Below are 12,490 nucleotides of genomic sequence, written 5' to 3'. Positions count from 1 at the left end.
GAACTACGATTTTTTTGCAACTATATATCTTCAGCCACAGAACTTTATTGTACCTCAACTGAATATTATGGTTTAATGGCTTGATCTAAGTCTTTAAAAAAATTCTTCTGGCTAAAAGCCAAATTCAGAACTTTTTTGTACAAGAACATATCTATTCCTAACTTCTGGCTGCTTCTCCCCTTGGACCTCATTCCTGACAGACATCTGTATTTTGTAACTTTTCCTGCATTTTGGCTCCAAAGACACTCCGAGTTTTGGCCCAATAATCCTTCTCTGTTTGAATTCATTAGCGTGAGAACTGCAGGACTGGAAAGGACTTTGGGAGGTCATATAGACATCAACTTGCTGCTTGGACAAGACTAACTCCAAACCAGGGAGACAAATGATGTCTGAAGACTTGCAGAGAAGATTTTAGGATTTCTCTCATCAACACTGGAGTGCTTAACGTGCCTCACTATTAGAAAATGCTTTGTGATACAGTTTTCATTTTATAAAAATGTTATTTGGCAGACATCAAGACTTTCTATAAAATGAACTACTATATAGCTTACATTTTTAGCCCATTAAAAGGATAGTTAAGACTGAATAAATTATTCGCTGGGCTCCAGCAGTCCAGAATTGGGGCAAGGGAAGTACTTAGGTTATATGACATTAACATCATTTTATTGATAGTAATGCAAATGCTATAGATGTTGTCATTCTCATTCAGTTTGGTCTTTAGTTTTAATCTATCTTATCTGCTTCTACATAAAATTAGAATATTTCCTAGGTTAATTTTTCACCAAAAACTCCTAGTACCAGCATAACTGGGTTCACTTACTAGCTATATGACCTTGAGCAAATCTATTTGCAGTTTATCTATTAAATTATAATGATGGTATGGAATGCACAAGATTTGGGAAGGGCAAATGAGAGAATGTAGGTAAACTGCCAAGCAAATTTTCTGGCACATAAAAACTGCTCAATAAATGCAGGCTACCTCTTCTCTCTGTGAAAAATGAATCACTCTGTGGGTTGGGGAAACTGGTAACAAACGATAGTACACATCGATGGATGCTAAAACCACTGTGTATGCAATGATGATCAGACTGGCACCACCTGACCAATTTTAATGTTGCTCCAAGTGAAATGAGCAGACATCATGTGCCTCCGGCTGTGATGAAACAGGAAGGCGACTGTGACAGTTGGGAAGTATTCTCCATGAAAGTAGCTCAAATATAATCAAGCTTCTATAATAACTACCAGATTACAGAAAATACAGAGGGTAGAGAAAAATGTTAAATAATATAAGGTCAAATGAGCCAAGATACAGAATGTGGGAAATTACACAGGTCAAATGATCCAATCTCTGCAGCAAACAAACGACATGACATAGGGGAGAAGAGAGGTGGATCTGTTATACATTAAAAGAAACCTAAGGACCATATCAGTCAATATAATGTGTCGATCTCAGTGGGATCCTGGTTCAAACAAACCAACTATGAAAAAACATTTTTGAGACAACAGAGACGTAACTATAGATTATTATATATTAAGGAATTATTATTAATTTCATTGGCTATAATAGATATTGAAGTTATGTTTAAAAATATTTAGCTGTTAGCAATGCTTACTGAAGTATTTATGGTGAAACGATATCATATCTGGGACTTCCTTTAAAATATTCCAGAAGAACAATAATAGCACCACCAAAAATTGATCAGGCAAAGAGATGTAACAAGGACAACAGGATACGGGTAATTACTAAAGATGTGTGAGAGAGACAGAGTTTATCATCCTGGTCTCTCTACTTTGCTACATTTCAGATTTTTCATGACAGAAACACTTTTTTTCTCAAGGGGAATCATTAGATTTTCCCCCTTCCAACTAAAATTAATCAAATGATAGAAGTCTGTTAGAATATCAATAAAGAAAAATTTAAAAATTTGTCTGAAGCTTTCTTCAAAATCAGTTCAAGAATTTTAAAAGGTAGAGCTCACGTAACATAAATAATTCTGATAAAACCATGCACATAACTTACAAGAGGGCAAATTTATAGTGCGTCTAAAAAAAAGAGCTAAAACAGGCACCGCCACAGGAAAAACCCTGGCAAATCATATATCCGATAAGGGGCCAATACCCAAAACGTATAAAGAACTCTTACAACTTAATATATAAGAAAAACAAACAAATGGTCAGAAGATCTGAAGAGACATTTTCCCAAAGAAGACACGATGACCGACAGGTATGAAAAGATCTCGACATCACTGATCATCACGGAAATGCGTCAAAACCATAAGGAACTATCGCCTCGAATTTGTTAGAATGGCGACCGTGAAAAAGAAAAGAGATGACAAGTGCTGGCGAGGATGTGGAGAAACGGCGACTTTTGTGCACCGCTGGTGGGAATGTAAGTAGGTGCAGCCACTATGGAAAACGGTATGGAGGTTCCTCAAACATTTAAAAACAGAACTGAGCTACCATATGGTCCCGCAATTCCGCTTCTGGTCATTTACTTAAAGAAAATGAAAACCCTAACCTGAAAAGATACGTGCTCCCCCACGGTCACTGCGCCGTTACTTACAATAGCCGAGGTGTGGGAGCAGCCCAAGCGCCCATGAGTAGAGGAGCGGGCACAAAGCTGCGGGCACCCACACAGTGGAACACCGCTCAGCAGCAAAAGGAAGGAGCTCTTACCCTCTGCCACTGAACGGAAGGGCCTGGCGGGCATTACGCTGAGTGAAGTAAGCCAATCGGAGAAAGACGAGTAGCATATTATTTCACTCACACGTGGAGTCTAATGAACGAAATAAACTAACAAACACCACAGAAACAGGCTCATCAATAGAGAACAGACTGACAGCTGTCAGAGGGGAGGGCGGTTTCGGGGCTGGGTGAAAAAGGTGAAGGGGCTGGGCAAAGAACAACAACTCACAGACACAGAGGGGAGGGGGAGAGGGAGGGGGAAGAGGGAACAGGGGAGACAGGGTGACGGAAGGAGAGCTGACTTGGGGTGGTGAACACACAGTACAATGTACAGATGATGTACTACAGAATTGTACACCTGAAACCTGTATAATTTTATTAACCAATGTCACTCCGATAAATTCAATAAAAGAAATAAAAATATAAAAGCTTAGTATTTTACACAGATGCGCCATTATTTCCCTAAAAAGATACTGATCATTGTTTGGGAATTTACTTTTCCTTATGGTAAAAAACAGATGTCACAATTAAGGGGAAAAATGGATAAGATTAATGACATTATTGTTTATTTTTAAAATATGGTTCAAAGTTGGCTTGTGTAGCAAATATTTTTCTAAACATGTCTCAATCAACAAATGTAAGATAAAACTGTGAATGCGCTTTATCTATATTTCAAGATCACTGCAGTAGAATGAAGTCTGAGAGCCGTGTAAGAAAGCTGGTTGTGGCGAAAATGAGTCCTTGGAGACTCTTGGTTCATTTACAGACAGAAAAAGTAAAGAACAACCACATCAGTCATCTCTCTCCCCCCTGAAGTGCCCTTTGATGAATATTAATTATTCGCTGAGATGGCTTAAAGAGGCTGTGCCTGGTCTGCACCTGGGCAAGCACCAGTTGCCGTCCAGTACACGATACAAGAGAACTGTTAAGAAAGTACACTCACCAAAATTCCTCTGCCAGGAGCCTAAAACCAGCATATCATTCAGCTGCTTTGGCAGACTCTGAGCATCTCCAACTAGTGATTCATCGCTGTGTGGCTGATAAAGCAGTGAGACAATGGTTGCCGTCTGCAGTTATTTATGTAAGTCTGGGCTTTCACACACTGTGACACTGAGACAGAGAAAACTGCCCAGCCCATGCCTTGGTTTAGATCAGTTGAGGCTCTGTCACACTAATAGTAGTGGTAATGAGATAGAGTACTGCTTCATAAAATCAAAACTAATAAAAATGCAGTACAGAGTAGAATATAGAATCTGGGTGGAAAATACGAGTTGATTTAAAAAAATGTTTATGCTTGGAGGAGGCTGCTGCTTTGGACCGTATCCATGGTGAGACAAAATTTAAGTAACACTGATCACATGTGAAAGTGTGTCTCACGAAGGACACCTTCAACAGGATGTCCTGAAGTACCTCAAATTCCATATGAAATAGTTTTCATCAATCTACCAGCAAATACCCATCCCTGTCATTAAGAATGCAGGTCTGGAACCAGAGTGCGTCAAGATAAGATCCTCTCTTTTGCTATTTGTAAGTGGCATGTCCTTGGGAAAGTTCCTTAACCTCTCTGAGCCTTAGTTTCTTCATCTGTAAAATGTGGATAACAGTTTTTGTAGTGTTGTGATAATCCTATAATGCTCTTAGCACAATGGCTGGCACTAAATAAAAAAATAAATGACAGAAAAAAAAGAGAGGGGGTAAAAAATCACCTCATCCCATCCTGAAGCCATAGGTCTTTTTCCAAGATTTTTTTTGGCTTTGGCATTCGACCATTTATCGAGGTTTGTTGGCTACTATGCAACAGCATATGGATATAGACCAAACCTTCACGTAGGCCTTGTCTTTGTCATCTCAGGACCATTTTTTTTAAAAATTGACATCTTGCTTCTGATTTCTTCTGTCTTTAAGCAATAAATCTTATCACTCAACCTCCTAACAGTAACTTCCTCCATAGAATTGGGTGTAAACTAAATTCGTAACTTCTTTCCTAATTCTTAAGTTGTCTCCATTCCTCAGCTCCTTCTACAAATACTTACTGAGCAACTTCTGTGTTTTAGTCCCTAGGTGCCAGGGAAACATTGATGAATAAAGGCTGGGCCGCTGTTCTCATGGAATTTACAACCTAGTGAGGCTGTCCAGTAATGAAGCCCAGTGAGATCCAAGCGAGAATCCCGGGAGACGCTCTTGTGGAAGAATGGCTCTGCCACGGCGCCCTGGCGACTCGGACTTCTCCCCAAGTCAACAGTGACCTCAAAGCTGTCAAATTCACAGCTTTTGTTTTCCAGTCCACATTGTCCTGTCTGCCTGTAGCTGTGACACTGCTGAGTTCCCTAAGCTTCGTAAGGCTTTCACTGTGCCTGGGCTTGCTGACACTGTAGTCTCCCAGGCCTTTCTGTCTGGCCATTCCTTTGTTGACTTCTGTATTAGTTTCCGAGGGCTTCTATACCAAATTACCACAAACTTGGTGGCTTAAAACAACAGAAATTTATTCTCACAGTTCTAGAGACTAGAAGCCCCACACCGAGGTGTCAGCAGGGCCAGGCTCCTCTGCGGGCTCTAGGGAGGAATCCTGCCGGCCTCTTCCAGCTCCGGCAGCTCCCGGCTTCCTTGGCTTTCCTTGTTGTGTAGCTGTATCATTGCAGTATCTGCCTGTCTTCACATGGTCTTTTCTGTGCGTCTTGGTCTCTGTCCAACTCTCTCCCTTCTTATGAGGACACCAGTCATTGAATTATGTCCCACCCTGACCTAGTATTACTTCACTGTAACTTAATTACAGCTGCGAAGATCCTATTTCCAAAGAAAGTCACATTCTGAGGTTCTTGGTGGAAGTGATTTTTGGGGCGACACTATTAAACCCACCACAATTCCAAATCTCCTATTCACTTACTAGACATACTGAGATTTCTCATGGTTCTTAATTTTCAGTTTTCTTAACTTTGAACACTTTACTTCTCTGAGTGTGACTTCTGTCTGTTTTACTTACAGGGCTTCAGTTTTTACTTCTATAAGGATGACTCCCCCAAACCATTTCTTAAACAGCCCTGACCCTCTTCTGAACTGTTAGTCTACATTTCCAAGGTCGAGGCAGGCGTTTCGTCATGATTGTTCCTCTAAAACCTTTAGCTGTAAGTGTTCAATGCAGAACTTAGAATCTACTCTACAATCCTGACTACCCATGTTCTCTCGGACATTATCAGTCCCATTGATGGTGCATCCATTCATTCAGTCCCTGGGCTGGACCCCGTCATTTAATTTCCCCTCCTATTACATCCACATCTGGGCACTGAAATCTGTTCATCTGTTCACCTTCACTCATCTCCTCCTTCCCATGCCAGGCGCCATTCTCATGATTGCGGAGTAACTGCTCTTGAACAGGTCCCCAGGCAGCCGACCTGTGGTCTCTGCAACCAGTCCCTCACTTGAAAACGTTAACGACTCCCCTCACAGAATAAAATGCTCATGGAATAGAGCCCAACTATCTCGGCACAGCATAAAAACCTTCCACTGTCTGGCTTTAAGTTTACTTTTCAAGTTCATCTCCTACTATATGAACTCCCTTCTGTGCACCTGCATGAGCACTACTGTGTAATACGGCACGATGGCTGCCTGTGTGTTTGTTTCACTAAGCTTGGATTGTAAGCTCTCTGGGATAATGCTTGTAAGAACATCTTTTAAATATTATTAATCATCATCATCGATTTTTGGTCCTTCCCCTCAAGTCTGTAGGACAGAACAGAGACTAAGTAAAATGGGTAAGAAGTCAAGAAGTGCTCATACCCAAATGTGCAATGACTGAGGATTGGCAAGTAAGTACAATGTAGTATATCCATGCAATGAAATATTATTTGGCAACAAAAAGGAGTAAAATACTGATCCATGATACAACACGGGTGAACTGTGGAAACATGGTGCTTAATGAAATATGCCATGGTTCCATTCATATGAAATGTCCCGGACAGGTACCTACAGGGACACAGAACAAACCAGTGGTCACGCAGGGAGGGCTGGGGCTGGAGCGTGACGGCTCAGGCACACTAGGCCTCTTTCTGAGATGATACGAATGTTCTGGTGGCGGTGGCTGTGGGAGTTGGTTGTGGTGATGACTGCACAACTCTGTGAACATACAAAGAACCATTAAACTGCACCCTTTAAGTGAATGAACTGTGTGGTATGTGAACTTTATTTCAATAAAGCTGCTAAAAAACGCTAATAGCATGAGAGAACCAAGATTCTTAACGTTGTGATGGATTGTTTGAAGACACTGCTATAAAACATGCAAGGTTCTCAAGTCTGACTTTTTTTCTAACTAGGGGTTGAATTAAACAATGGGCAGTACGCATGCTTGAACATATATATAGCATAAATGAATTTGTAGACCAAAGCCTTTATGAAAAAGTCAGGTAAAGGGATAAAGAATTTGTGGTTTGTAATCAAAGCTCAGTTTTTCTCCAACATTCAAAATCTAGGGCAGGACAAGAGGCAAGCCGGCCCTGGAGATGGAAACACAGTGACGACTGCTAACACATATAAAGTACTAACAACTATGTGCTAGGCGCTGTTCTGTCTTCTTACATGTAGCAACCAATTATTTCACCCAGCAAGCCACAGGGGTATGAACTATTACGAGGCCTCGTTTGTAGATGACTAGTTCCAGGACCCATGCTCTTCACAACGGGGCGCATTGCCTCCGCTCATTTTCTCCGTTTGCTGCTCTCTTCAACAATGTAGCTTTTAAGGAGTAAGTTCTGCTTCGTGAATAATGTATTTACTGTGACTCTGACAGGGGAAGTGTTTCTATTCCTAGGGAGAATATCCTTTCTATTTGAGGGGGAGTAATTCATAAATGGATTATTAGAGACCATTAATTCACATTTACCACCCTTTCTTTTATACCTCAAACATTTTTAATACTGAGCAGCAAACATCAAACGCTGACAGCTAAGCATAGGTTTTTGTTCCAGAGAGAAGTGCTCCCCACCCTTTTAAAAGCAAGAGCATTTAATTGGAAAGAGAAAGAGGCTAATAAAATTTCTACCACCAAATGAAGTGACAGGACAAAAATGGCTTCAGGATTCCTCCAGCTGGCAAATGTTTCCATTTACTTTAAAAGCACGTCTTATCGACAGATTCCTTCCTCACCTCCTATTTTTTGAAGGGCAGGAAATGCTAGCATTTCAAACTATTTACTTTCCTATTTATATTTCAGAAGTCTCATTAGCTTTTCAAGTTTTCACTTCGAATCCTGCTTCCACAGAGCATTTGCCAATGAGCTGGAAAAGGGTTTCTCCTACTGCATCGCGGACTGAACGCTGGACCTCACCGGGCAAGAGCGCGGGCAGGGCGCGGGCCGGCGAGCAGAGACCGGCCTGGACCCTCGGGGCCACGCTGGCCGCCGCGGGGACACGGGTGGTCTCCTGCTCGCTCTCCTTCCCTTCTGCTCAGCAAGTGGGTCCCGACTCCCCTTAAGTGGAATAGCCACGGGACGCCGTCTGGACCCCGGGATGTGGGCAGCACGCGCAGGGTGTGGGGCCCAAGGGCCACCCCTGGGGTTAGGCGGTGAGCTTTCGGCGCCTTCCTTTCTGCGGTTGGAATAAGGCAGGATGTGCGAAGCTGAGCAGCCAGAGGAAGAGCAGGTGCTGGGAAAGCAGAGCCGCGGGACACCCCAAGAGCCTCTCGCAGCCCGAGACTGTCTGCCGGGGGCTTGCCAGGCGCGGAAAAGAGCCGCTTTGTGCGGCGGCTGCGCCTCCCGCCTCTCGCCTGGCCCGGGCCCTCAGGACACAGGGCGCGAAGCTGAGGGGCGTTTCCTCCGAAGCTGCAGAGCGTCAGAGTCACGCATGTTGCAGGGATTTGCAACGGCTGGAAACTGCATATGAAAGCTCGTGTGTCCTGTGCTTTTCAGGGAGACGCTGTTTCGAGCCTCGGCTTTCTTCCCGTAACGGGAGAGCGGCACTCGCCTGCGGAGTGGCTTCAGGAGCAGGTGTAATTTGTATTCGCCGCACAGCGTGGTGAACAGTGCCCAGCACGACAGGCCCCTTATCTACGAAATCTCATGAACAGTCCTATACCTCTCATCCCGCTTAAAGGTACAGCCACCTATGATCCTCCTGCTCCCGCTCATCAAATCACCATGCTGGCTGCCAACAGCACGTGTGCTTTCCCCAGTCTCCTGCACTCACTATCCCCCCCCAGGCTTACAGCCGTTGTCATCTCCTCTCTGAGACCCTAACCGGCCATCAGTCCTCCTCATTCTGGGTCCCTCCTACTCCACCCCACATTCAACCAGGCGTCAAGCCCTGCGCTGTCAATGGTTCTCCCAGGCCCATCAACGGAAACTCCAAACCCAATGCTCTAAAAGTAGTCAGGGTAGCACAACACAGGAGAAAAGTTACGGATTCATACAAACCCAGGTTTGAGGGCAGGTTTTTACCTCCTTACTTGCTCTGTGACCTCGGGGAAATTTTACAACTTCTCGGAACCTAATCACCTGAGGGTGAAGTAGAGACAAAAGTACCTACTACACAGGTTTACAGCGAGGACGGAGAGGTCATGGCATATAGAAGAACAAGCTTTGGGCCCGGCCGGCGTGGCTCAGTGGCTGAGCGTCAACCTAGGATCCAGGCGATCGGGGTTCCATTCCCGGTCAGGGCACGTGCCCGGGTTGTGGGCTCGATCCCCAGTCGGGGGCGTGCAGGAGGCAGCCCATCAATGGCTCTCTCTCATCATTGATGCTTCTCTCTCTCCCTCCCCCTCCCCTTTCCTCTCTCTAAAATCAATAAAGAGATATTAAAAAAAAAAAAATAACAAGCTCCATGCCTGGTGCATACTAGGTGCTCGGTAACTTTGGTGCCTGCTTCTTTCCCTCTACGAAGAGGACAAGACTAAAACGCATGTCTGCAGGTTATCACACCTCCTCTCTCTCTTCCTGGACAACGTGTGCAGGTCAAGCCGGGCTCCCTGCCACCTCTCAGATGACAGTTCCATCTTCTCCCACTCAGTTCTGAAATTTTGCTCATACTGATTATTTTTTCACCCCCCCCATTTTATCTGATGGAATCCTACTCAGCCTTCAAGGACCGTCTACATTGCCATCTCCTCCATGAAGCCTTTCCCTGATATTTCCAGTCAGATATAAACTCTTGTTTAAAGAGGCATGTTTTTGTGTCTTCCACGGCCCTTCACGGTTTGCATTGCCTTATTTTGTGGACCTGTTATCTTTCTAAAAGGCAAGGTGCCTTGAGAGCAGAGCTAGAGCCCCTTCACTTCTATATCTCTCGAAGAAGGGGCTCTTTAATCTATAGCTACTGAATCAACCTCAGAAGTCTCAGGTGGAGCACTTTTCAATACATTCCCAGATCCCCTTTTCTTACTTTCACAGCACTGTGAAGACAGAATGATTGAAAGAGTATTTAGGAAATACTCTATTTTAGGTTCCCCCTCACTGTTAAAAAAAGATGGCAGTGACTTCTGGATGCAAAACACTTAGTAGTGGATTCAGCACTGTTACCCATAATTCAAAACCATTCATGACTGTGTCCGCTGGGTACACACAACTTTCCTCTCCTTTATTTCCTAAGAGTCTGGCTCTGCCTCTTATTTCCCCAAAGCCCCCAAGGCTTCTTTGTCTTTTCTACATTTTGACAAGAATGAATCTTGTATCTGGCTTTGCGTCCCCTCCTGAAGATGATGGATAGGAGCTCAGCCTTCCAGGACATGTCGGTACAGCTGCCCATGAGCAGGAGGTGCTTATGGAACAAAAAAAGCTCAGGACTCTGTGAGCATATGCGCAGCTCTAAGTGAGCCACTCAGCACAGCTGGAAGGAAACACCCAGGAACACTTCCTTTTCTTCTTGCTACACACGTATGGAAGAGGGGAATGTGTGGAAGAGGCGGATGTATGGAAGAGGGGAATCCTATTAGACTGCACGCATCTCCCAGACGTCCTTCCTGTAGTGTCACATGTGCTGATGTAACCTGGCCTATCAGGTCCATGTGCTTTATTCAGAGGTACAGGAAGCTTGTAAAGTCCAGTTTAAAGCAGCCAAAGTCTAGCTTTTAATTTATTGGGTAATATCGAGTATGACTTGGAATTTTTCCATGTAATTAAGAAATAGAATAAAATCCACCCAACCCTAAGATTTAATGAAGCCATGGTTCAGTCTGTGGATAAGTGTGTAAGATAAAGTGTTATGAGAAAACTAAACACACTTAAATCACCACTAAGCTACAGACATTAAGCATCACACACTGTAAACTCAACCTCAAAAATAGAAATGGTTTTATATGTAGTTCTCACACATCGTTGAAACTGGGAGAGCATTTCTAGGATCTGTGAAGTTACTTGTGCACAACACTGTCATTGTATTGAAAAGGAAGCACTGATCAGAAAAGGTATTGGTGTTAGCATCTTGGGGACAAGGTCATATCTTATGTGTCAGTGAAACACACGTGAAGCTGCCTAATCTGCAATTTGGGAGGACCCTAGGGAGGACGGTGAGGAGATGTAAACAGTGACCTGAGGCTTTTCTCCGGATGCAGGTGGCCTTTGATGTGCGGAGGGAACTGCGCTGCAAGGTCTCTGCAAAGGGAAGAGCTAGGAAAACCAGAGCAAGGCTGAGTCAATGTTTCAGCAAGGCCGACTTTCTAGAGACCCTGTGCTGGGGCAAGTCTAAAGCCACAACCCATACGAAAGGCTTCCCGCAGAGCTGAGCGCCTGGCGCAGACCCTCCGGGCGTCAGGCTGGGAGAAACACAATGTGAGGCCAGTATCGACCATGAGTGTGGCCACGCTGGCCAGGGTGAAAACAAGCCCAGTGAGAGGGATATGCTATAGAACGGGTCCCCTTGGGGATCCGTAAAACTCACAGTGAGCCTGAATTCACACCCATGTTCATGAGGGTGACTCCACCCCCAGGGCCACAGCTGAATGGGCCAAGAGCTCCTGATGCCTAACTTGTCCCATCAGGGAAGCGGAACAGAACTGAGGTCAGGCTGGCAGCTCCGGGAGCTGTGGGGAGACTACCAGGTGGCCCTGGAAGCAGGAGGGGGACAGCTAGCCTGTGTGTAGGGAAGAGTAAACAAATGTGGGGACAGACGCAGGGAAAAGTGACAGCGAGTGGCTACTCCTCCGGGCTCCTCTCTTCCAGTCCCAGCCCTGGCCTTCCAGAGGCCCAACCGCACTCTGCCCCTGGTGTCCAGGGTCCCCCACTGGATCCTCATACTCCATCTCTCTATTTTTTGCTAAGCCAGCTTCACCTTCAGTGGGGTTTCTGCTACCTGCAGCCTAGAGGACTGGAGCTGACATTCTACCTGGGGCCCCTGACGGTGTAGCTGTGGGACAGGGGTATCTCACAGGAGCTGTCGGCCGAGTCAGCATTCTCAACAGTCATTATGACATCAACAGACTACAAACACAAACACGGCTTTCTCAGAGACAGGGCTTCTTTGGTCTAACACAGGAGACCAGGCTCTTTAATGAGCCTTTCCTTGGGCGAGGCACTGCGCTGGGCGCCTCACCTGCGCGCTCCCTGCTCTCACGCGCTCCCAGGGAGCGAGAGCGCACTGGTTTGGAAAGGCTTGCGGGGAATCAGGGGCGGGAGGTAGGAAAAGCCATCAGCAGTGACTCCTAGGCTCTGAGCGGAAGGCTGCGTGATCTAGCACCAGGTAGAAGACTAAGAAACAAATTTTAGGAGAAATTCGGACTTGTAGGGTGTTTGTAAGTAGGATGATAATAGAGTGATATCCACAGTGACATTTACACTAAACTCAGGGAACTGGCAAATAACAAACTTTCACAAAAATCATTCAGAATC

The 12,490-nt window shown here is 44.9% G+C and overlaps 1 protein-coding gene across 4 annotated transcripts in view; it reads right to left on the bottom strand.

Moving 5' to 3' along the window:
- VPS13B (vacuolar protein sorting 13 homolog B) overlaps nt 1-12,490 on the bottom strand; it is a 454,216-nt gene that overhangs the window by 88,494 nt on the left and 353,232 nt on the right. The gene's annotated exons all lie outside the window — the stretch shown is intronic.

This window comes from Miniopterus natalensis, chromosome 16, assembly GCF_054644295.1.
Source record: "Miniopterus natalensis isolate mMinNat1 chromosome 16, mMinNat1.hap1, whole genome shotgun sequence".
Classification (NCBI taxonomy): domain Eukaryota; kingdom Metazoa; phylum Chordata; class Mammalia; order Chiroptera; family Miniopteridae; genus Miniopterus; species Miniopterus natalensis.
Note: the sequence above shows the minus strand (reverse complement) of the source record. Positions and strands in the feature narration are given on the sequence as shown.